Raw genomic sequence first — 10350 nt, forward strand, 5'->3', positions numbered from 1 at the left:
CGATGTTCTCCCAGTTACGGGGTTCTGACGTCACATAGCCCGCGAAACAACAATGGCAGCCCCTACGGATGCGGTGTTTATGCAAGTGCACGGTAAATTACGTAAAATAAAAGGTATAACAGCTTCTCTTGTCTTATGCACCGTTTTCCTCCTCTATTTTCCTCAAATAAGCAAGGAGTAAGCACCTATGGCGATAGAAATAATTAAGGAGCATAAGCCCCATACGGTCCGCCATGTTGGTTTGTTTACACTTTTACGCAGTTTGGCGTAACTTTCCTGGAACGCTACAAAGTCGTGAGTCGTGATTTGAAATCGTGACTTACGGGCTCAAAAACCTGCCTGGAACGCAGCATAACGGCCGCTGCAGTGATGCGATGACTTTACCAGTCGGCGATTGGCTCTTATTTAGAAGGCGGGACTTATTCCGCCATATTGCGCGTTACACTTTCTCCCATTCAAAACAATATGAGTGACACGTCTTGTGCCCCCCACCCTTCCGAAATTTATTTAAAAAGTATACTTACTGGTCGGATTGGAGTTGATGTTGAAGGTGACGGTCCAGGTTCTCTAAAGCCCTTTAAAGGGGTCATATAATGGTACATGCACTTTTACAAGTTGATTGTACTGAAATGTGTGTTGGCAACCATCCTATAATGATAAAAATCCATCCAGTGTTTTTTGTTTTTTTTAAATCTCCTTATATGTTTTCCACTGTCTCAAATCGAGCCGTCTGACCGTGTGACGTCACACGATCGGACGCCCCTCCCACGATTGTTAATTGACAGCAGCGTTTCACCACAGACCCGCCCTGAGCGAGCTGTCATCATAGTCCGCCATTGTTGATACGCTGGAGCAGAATGGCGTCTAAACGATTGTGGTGTTCTGTTCTGTTGGGTGTAATAACGAACACCGCAGTCATTTTGATGTTCCTAAATCCAAACCGCTGAAGACGCAGTGGCTGAGTTTTGTTTTCGAAAGGGAATATTCCCCCCGATCAATGTCAGTGCTTTCATGTTTGCACGGATCATTTCTCACCAGGCTGCTTTATAAACGAGGGTCAGTATAAAGCAGGTTTTGCTAAGAAGCTGCTCCTGAAAAAAGGATCGGTACCAACTATTCGTGTTCCTGCTGCACCTCCAGAAGAAGTGAGTGTAACGTTTTATTAACCTGTAGCCTACATTTACCAAAAAAAAGTTTTTCATGACCATTAGCTGTAACATCAATCTGTCAATGAACTAACGTTTACATCAGTAAACACATAGCATTCGTATCTCACTTCGCTACCCTGCCAGTACATACAAAGATAGATCAAAGTGACATTACGTTAACCAACCATTCAAAAACGTCCTGTTCGAGCCATAATTGTCAAACTTTGTCGGGCCGTCATCTTGTTCCGGGTCCGACTCTGGTTAAAATTGATACGGTTGCACAGATGTGTCCTCAGAGACTCCCGCTGCCATTCTTTCTCCAAAATATAACCTCAGCTGTTGTCAAGGCAGCACTCCACATGTATTGTGTCAAAACGCCCCACAGAACAGAGGGTGAGCAAAGCTCATTATCATTTAAAGACACAAACACACACATATATATATATAGTGGTGAGCAGTGACTTTTTTAAACCGGGTATGCTGGATGGAGCTTCCTGTAAAAAAAATGTGGCTGATGCAGTTACGTTTGAATGGGTTTATAGCTAATATGCGAGACGCTCGCATTCTCAGTGTTAGTTTACTCATTTGCTTGCTCATGACAAATAGCAACACAGTCAAAAGTATTTCTAATATGTTGAACCTTTTATTGAGAGTATCCCATATTTACCTGTTGAGACGTGCCTTCCCAAGCACCTGTAAGAGCTTTTGTGATGTTTGAGTCGACGGAGGCGGGACATGCGAAAGGCTCGTTTGCAAAATATGCTGTATTTTTGTAATCCGCTAGGTGCCGCTAGTGTCACACAAACTACATACTTCACCTTTAAACACATCAGTTTAGGACACAGATCTAAATCAGAGACTGATCTAAATCAGACACAACAAATAAATTTAAATTTATGCCAAAAGTACTTGTTGAATCAATAATAAGGCCGTGTGTCTACCAGAGCATTTTTATCCAGCTGAAAATGCTAGGCGCTCTGCTTAAAACGCCCGTCTGTGAGCGCTTCTGCAGCGCAGCGTTTTTTCCTGTTAAGACGCTTTGTTGCTATGATACGGAATATCTGTGGCACTGTTACTTATAACTGATTTTGCAGGTAATTTGTTTCAGACTAAAAATGTTCTCACAATGTGGAATTACTTGCTATGTATGTTCGGAGACCAGCAATATTAATTTCTCATCCATTTTGTTTCTGTTTGTTGATGTCACTGTACAGCAAGAATGTGACAGTTGGTCGGTGTTGTATTTGTCCCGCCCCTCCTCCACTCTGATTGGACGGCTGGCTAAAAAGTGACTGTTCAACTTTGAGTAAAACGCTGCGCTCATCACTTTCTTCAACTCGAGGCGACTGGTAAAAAACAGTGCCCAAGGAAGTTGACCGGAAGTTGAAGTCGGCCACGTGCTGCCATCTTGTAGCAGAACTTCACTTGCGTTAGCATACCCATTGACTCCCATTCATTTTGGCGTCACTTTGACAGTGAATAACTTTACATTTGAGGCGTTTAAAGACTCCATTTGTCCATGATTTATTTCCAAAGATACACGACAATGTATAAAGGGCTCCATTACCTTCTATGTTACATTATGGCCCCGTAGAAACAGTTTTTGTAAAAATAAGCTAACTATTGCGTCATAACCACTCGACTCTCTGTCGCACAGTAGAGAAATTACCGTACAGACAGGAAGAGAAGCTCGCAGGCAATCGGGGAGATTATCTTAATATGGCGTACTGGCGTTACATTTTAAAATACTATACAAAATAATTAATCAGAATACTTACTCCTGCTCACTCACGCCAAAGAACTCCCCGCTCAAGCTCGCCGTCTCTGCAAGATTAACGATGGCAGTTTGCACGCACAGCTACTAGAACGCTGAGCTATCGGCGCTTGAGCGTGAAAAAGGCGCTCAGCGCCTTGTTACACTCCTGGCGTTTAAAAAACACTGCGCTCCCATTGAAAACAATTGAAAAAGTACGCTAGCAGCTGGAAAAAATGCTTTGTTGGACACACAGCCTAAGAATAACATTATTAGTATTAGCAGCCCATTTTAAATAAAAAATAAAAATGTAATTATAATAAATATAAGTAGGTTCAATAAAAATATCAGTATTCTTTAAAAAATAAGTTGAAATTATGCAAACTGATGACTTTAACAAACCCAAAGACTATCGATTAACATCCTCTGATAGGCCTAGTTACAGTAGGACTGTCTTAAACAATTTATAAGTTTTCATAAAAAAAATTACCTATGGAGAAAATGAAATACTATGAAAATAGTTTTAGTTATGATTTTTTCCCCATTTGGTTAAGTCTAGTTAGTTTTTGTATCAAATACAATGTGATTTTCGGTGATCGAGATCAGGCAGCAGCTCATTTTTCCTCTTGGGCGAGCGGTCCGCTCACAGCTTATCCTGCCATGAAATCCCCCATAGGTCAGCAAACCAATGAGAACGCGGGACAATGATGACGCTCCATGACAAAAGCGCGAAGGCGCAAAAGCTGCCGTAGATCAGTTTACCCAGAAAACTGGCAGATTTAAAGAAAATTACCTTAGTTTGGTAAATAAATAAATAAATTATGGACAGTTGCATACGTATTACCAATCATGTAGGCTTTATGGTACACCTCAAACAAGGGATTTAATAGTTATTTATAATGTTAATATTAGTTGCTGAGTCCACGAATGGCTTGGGTATGCTGAGCATTCGCAGCTTATATGGCTTTATATATCAGGGATGCACCGACGATCGCACAATATTCTTGACTAAATAACTTTTGTAACTTTCATAAGTGTAGCAGACTCCCTCCGAATGATGACCAAACCTTTACTGATGTTTTATAAAGTTTATTGCGTAGGTTTTCACTCCAAACAAATCACCACAAAAGCTAAACATTACAGAGCACAAGAAGTGCGCATTAAACTCTCTCTCTCCATTGCATTATCATCAACATACAGCGAATTACTCAAAACACTTATTACAACTAACAGTTAAAAAATACATACATATCTTATGCCTTTTCGGGGGATGCTTAATAAACGGACAAACTGCGTGCTCTCCTTTTCAGTCCGTACACTAGAACACCCGTCAAAATAAGAGTCCTGCCTTAGTAAAGAAGATAGTGCAGATCTCACATATTTAAACTTACAAAAAATATTAAAATGTATACAAAAACAAATTAGAAGATTAATCACAATAAAGTCTGTTACAATAAAGAAGGATTAATATGTATATAATTTATACAGTTAAGAATATGCAGTGTTGTTTTACATTTGTTCATTTCACCTGAAAACCATTAAACCTAACTAAATAGCCCTGTTTATTATCACTGTATCTTTGTTCTGTTATCTTTATGTAGGCCTGCTGAATGTTAAATGGATCCAATTCATGTTCATTAAAAATAATTTGATGATGCGGCAATAAACCTGCTAGTATAATTTAATGCAGGGGTTTTTGATAAGAGAGGAAGTGATTTACATATAGGTTTCACATTTATAGAATTTGGATTTAACATTTACATAACACTTTTAGATTTAAATAGAAGGTTTAAATTTACATAAAACACTTAGATTTAACTTTTGATATTTTATGTATTTATATATTTAATTTAAGTAATTTAATTGCATGAAGCTTATTTAGGTAAACATTGCAAAATTTATCTGTTTTTGTAGCTAAGTCCAACAGAATTTGACCAGTTTTTCTTACAAAATCTATTTTACAAACACGACCCATATAAAATTGTCTATGGTTGCTACTGTCTTAGAAGCTATTGGACTTTTACCGTACGAGATATATACCAGCCTTTTTTGATACATTTAAAAAAAATCTGAAGGCACCTTGTTTATTTATGTTTTTTTTGTTTTGTTTTTTTTTGTTCTGTCGTTAATGGCTAATTTTATCTCGAGCAAAAAAAATGCTAAATTAGGCTATTATATTGTAGCTCCACCTCTTTCCATATTTGGCGCCAACATACAGTTAATTAGCAACAGTTAGCAAAAATCACTCACAAAAATGGTTTAGTGAAAATGCTTTGAGTAAAACTGGCCTCAGGGATGACGCATTTTTGTAGGCAAAACCCGGAAGCGAGTTAGCATTTTAGGACTTCCGGTTCCAATGCCGTAAAGTCTATGGGTTTTTTGAACGGGTTTTTGCTAAATCGCCTGAAATAAGGTCTGTGCACTGGTTAACAAAGCCTCTAAATACTTTCACGTTTTGATCAATGACATAAACACACTGGTTATAACCCACTTGTGTTTTTTTAAACTTTTACTGTGTCTTAAAATCGGCGGTTGCTAACAAATTGCTAAAAGGGACTTCCTTTGGCGGGGACTTTAGAAGTCATCATTAAAAACGGGACATTTGGACAGCATTTCTCATGAAAAAGTGGATAAGTATTCATAACAGCACAGATCATAATCAGCGAGCATGTTTATAAATAAAGTTGTTTTCTAAATAAAGTTTGAGGACGCTTGGTGGTGGTGACATTGATCCGCGACCATGGTGTGCTGTAGTCCGTTTATAGCCTACTGTTAGCCTTTTATATCTGATGACTTTATTTAGGCTTCAAAATCTATAAATATTGTGTTCACTTGTAAAGATTATCTTGATAGACAAAACGTGTAAGTGTCATAACCCTTCGTTAAACACAGAGCTTATTTTCTGCGATTTTCCAAAAGTCTATGGGAAAAATTAATAGACTTTCGATCGAGGGAACCCTTGCGCTGCTAACTTCCGGGTTGGCCTACAAAAACACGTCATCCCTGGGGTAGTTACTCTATTAATCCGTGGAAATGTGAAGGACCATTTCACTAAAAGGGAAGGTAAGGTGCAATAACAGTGAAATTCTCATAAAAGGTGTCTAAATACAGAATAAGTGATAAACATAAAATAAAAAGAAAAAGACGGGACGGGAGATCTTCGAGGCTTGAGTGCGTGCGCGACTGATGGTGTGAAAAGTAAGTTAATGCCGAATTTTAGGATTTATTATTGGAAATGAAAATCATATTTAGGTCACGACTGTCAGTTGTTTGGGAACTAATTCTGCTGTAAAAGGGTGAGCTGTTTAAGCCTTTATGAAATTCTTGGACATGTCCACATTTCAGGGGTGGTTTCTTCATTAGGGCGATAGTGCAACGCACCACCAAAGTGCGAAAGGGAAGGATTTTTTTAATCACATTCAACCACATTGTTACTTTAGCTGTCACTAGAGTACTGTTTGTTCTGCCTCTGGTCTGGCTATAGACCAATCAGCGTCAAGTCACGTTCTGTGGAGTACCGCCTCTTTGGGCGATTTCAGTCTGGAGTGCTCTCACAGACTTCCATTCAAAGAACTTTTTTTTTTTTTTTTTTGGAACTGCAGGCGAACTTTTTCCCCACAAAATATGTGTTGTAGTATAACTATCAAGACAGCAGTGGCGTGTGAACTAAATTTGGTAACAGTACAGTGTATTACAGTGAAATTATCTAATATTTTTCATAATAAAAACAATTAAAAAAGATATTTTTCTAAAATAAGTGTTGTAATATGACTATCAGGACATCAGTGATGTGTGAGCTGAATTTGGTGACAGTACAGTGTATTGCAGTGAAGTTACTGAATATATGTTTCATAATAGTCAAGTTATTGAATATTTTTCAAAATAAAAAATCATAAAAATTATACAAAATACATTTTTCCAAAATAAGTTTTGTAGTATAACTATCAGGACAGCAGTGATGTGTGAAATTAATTTGCTGACAGTAGTGAAGTTATTAAATATTTTTCATTATAAAAAAAATATATATATATAAAAAACATATTTTTCCAAAATAAGTGTTGTAGTATTACCAGCAGGACAGCAGTGGTGTGTGAAATAAATTTGCTGACTGTACAGTGTATTACAGTGAAGTTATTAAATATTTTTCAATATAGAAAATCATAAGAATTATGCAAAAATACATATTTTATATTTACAATATAAGTGTTGGAGTATAAGCAGGCCAACAGTGGTGTATGAAATAAATTTGGTGATACTACAGTGTGTAACATTGAAGTTATTGAGAGTTTTTGTAGTAACACACTTCAGGTTTTGCACTTTGCAGATGGTCCCTTTGGATCTGTCTCTCATAGAGATCAATGTATTTTGTCCAAAGCAGAGGAAAGCTGATTTTGAGGAAAATTAGGTTGTAGCTGCTTCTCTACTACGATTGAAAAGAGGTGTTATTTGAGTTATTGATCCGGGAAATTCGAATCTGTGAATATGCAGCCAACTTTACTTAAGTCTGAAACAGGATAGGTTTTTGGTAAAAAAACAAAAACAAAAAAAACAACAAAGTTTGCTGTGCCCTGCTGCCGTAGAACTTTCAAATGATGTAAAACTAATATGTTTGCCTAGTGTTCTTAAATTGTTACGTTTTGCCCTATGTGACATCTGTTTTTATATTGAATGTTTATAGCTATTTGTTAACACACATCTGCACACATTTTGTTCCACATTTCTATATATACTACTGTATTTGGTATATTTTGTTAATTTCATTTGCTTGCACACTTGAATTATCAGTAATTATCAGTAGTGTATCAGTATATAAGTTTGAATAATAAATAAAAGCGTTTTCTTACTTGCAGATCAATTTAAGTGTCTGCAGTCTGCATAATCTTGACTAATGCTGGCTATTTGAAAAATCACAATTCATAAAGATGTCAAACTGAACTGTAACCCATTTGAGCAAGAGAGTCTATAAAATTGCAAAATAAATAAACATTCATCAATCAGTAATTTTTACTTTTAATATGTACATTAAAGATCAAGTACTTTTGTACTTTTACTCAAGTTTATACAGGGTTCCTACGCAGTTTGTATGGAATTTGATTTTAGTATTTTCCAAGGCTGGAAAAGTATGGAAAAAAGAAAACAGAGTATTTGTGTTTCCAGATTCAGTTTTCTGAAATATAAATGTAAGAATTTCTAAAAGAAATCATACAAGCAGAGTGACTTCATGGCAAAAGTTTAGTGATTGTCAAACATGACTGAATGAATTCAAGGCACACATATTCATTTTAAAGAATTCACACATTCCACAGAATTCACACAGTACTGTCAGGCTTATTGTGCCCTTTACTTATCATGCTAATAGCATTTATAGCCCCACATTCCAGAACATTATCACCTGTCCCTCATGCAGCAAGCAGATATTTGGGCAAACAAGCAAAGCCCAGAAAAGAAAACCGGACCAGTTAAGTATATTTTATGAATGATAAAATACAGATAATTTCAAATATTGCTGCACAAATACTTTCAAATTCTCAAAGAAATAATTTATTCCTTAATTCAACTTAATTCAAATTTTGCTACCCCTTTCACCTAGTGTAAAATTACAACATAGACATTACAGGCTCACATCTAATATGATTAAAGCATTCAACAGTACCTTAATATCTACATGATCTAAACATATTACTAATCACATAAAAACTATTTGGGGCATTTTACTTACTTGAATGTTGATTTAACCAGTCCAGTAAAACACGATGATGTGCTTCAAGTCAAGTTTGCATGTTGTGTGAGTTCATGGTGAACAGGTGAACAGGCCTAGTCACAAAATATCCCATCCAATAGCATTGCAAGGCTGAACAATAGGACCTATTGGTTGTGTAAATGTGGTCTTAGAGAGAAAAAATATCTGTAGGTTTATTTTAGAAGAGCTAAAATTGACCTGGCCTTACAGGGTTACAAGCAAAGTGTAAACTAGAAGACAGACTGAAATTATTTGAAAGATTCAAAGACTTTTGCTTATGCTAAAATCAAGAGAGTTAATTGATTATAGTAAAAATGATCCTGTATAACTTTGAATATGGAAGACAATGGACAAAATCAAGACTTCTGATAAAGGTTCACTATATCTTGTAGTGCAAGAGTGAAATTGTGGACGATTTTTGTCTGCTGTTATGCACTTCAAAGTAAAATAAATCCAGTTTTTTACTCTAAATTTAAATACTTTAATTTCCGTTCAATATTACTGTTCTGCAATTTAAAGTATAATGCATTGAGGGGACGTACTGACTTTGCTTAGGGACCCCAAAATGGTAAACCCACCCCTGATTGTGTGTCCTCCCTAACTGCTGTACAGGAGGTTAACGCAGACATTCCCGAAGTTGAACAGAACAGCAGCACCGACAACACTTCAGTGTCCAGCTGTGTGTCTTCTCGCACTGCTGTGCAGGATGTTAATGAAGACATTCCCAAAGTTGAACAGAACAGAGACACTGATAAAACTCAATGTACAGCTGGCACAACTGTGTCTTCCCTCACCGCTGTGCAGGATGTTGATAAAGACATTCCCAGTGAAAAGCAAGGGGGCACCAGCAATCACAACATCAGTACTTCTCCAACTGTGCCTATGGTTTATATGACTGAGGAGAACAACAGCGCTGCTTCGTCATCAGACATTTTCTGGAAGACTGAGGTGGAATTTTTCCATTTAAGTTTAAAGGGAAATACAGGTCAGTTTACTACCACAAGCTTCAACATGACTCAAAATTTTTCAACTAAAATGTTTATCCTAATGAAAATGTGGACTGAGGATCAAGGATTGGTTGTGTGAGGCACCACAGTAATGTTTCCATTCTAAGGCAATCTTTAATCAGCATTTCTTTAGGGTTTATATTGTAAATTTTTTGTGTACCTCATTTTTTTATTAACAGGGGACATCTTCCAGCACTAAACTGGTGGAATGCAGGGTAAAGGATCATACAGAAAAGTCTTTAAAGAAACCCAATTGTCTGATTCAAAGGTTTGTTTCATTACTTGCTAACAAAAGGATTTTGTACTCTCTTGGAATTAAAACTCATGAAAAGTTACATTAAGGTTCTTGTATGGAATCATGTGACGCATGTGCACACATAATTGATTGTAACCGATTCTCACAACAAAAAAAAAATCTTTCCTTGGTAAACAGGTGGCAATCAAATATGTGGTCAAGACAGAAGACATGGAAAATGTCAGTATTGTAAGTAGGCTGCTTCTCTCTTTGTTTTCTTACTCTGAGTATGATCATATGATAGATAAGCTATTTTAACAAAATTTTACCAGAAAAAAAGGTCCATTGTCACACCAAGCAGCTTTCTGTATGTCAGCACTAAAAATTTGCGTGACCAACATGAACAAGTGAAATGTCCATGTGGAACTTTTTCAGGTAACACTTTATTTTAAGGTGACAGTTACACA

This window comes from Chanodichthys erythropterus, chromosome 18 (assembly GCF_024489055.1).
Source record: "Chanodichthys erythropterus isolate Z2021 chromosome 18, ASM2448905v1, whole genome shotgun sequence".
In the NCBI taxonomy this organism is placed as follows: domain Eukaryota; kingdom Metazoa; phylum Chordata; class Actinopteri; order Cypriniformes; family Xenocyprididae; genus Chanodichthys; species Chanodichthys erythropterus.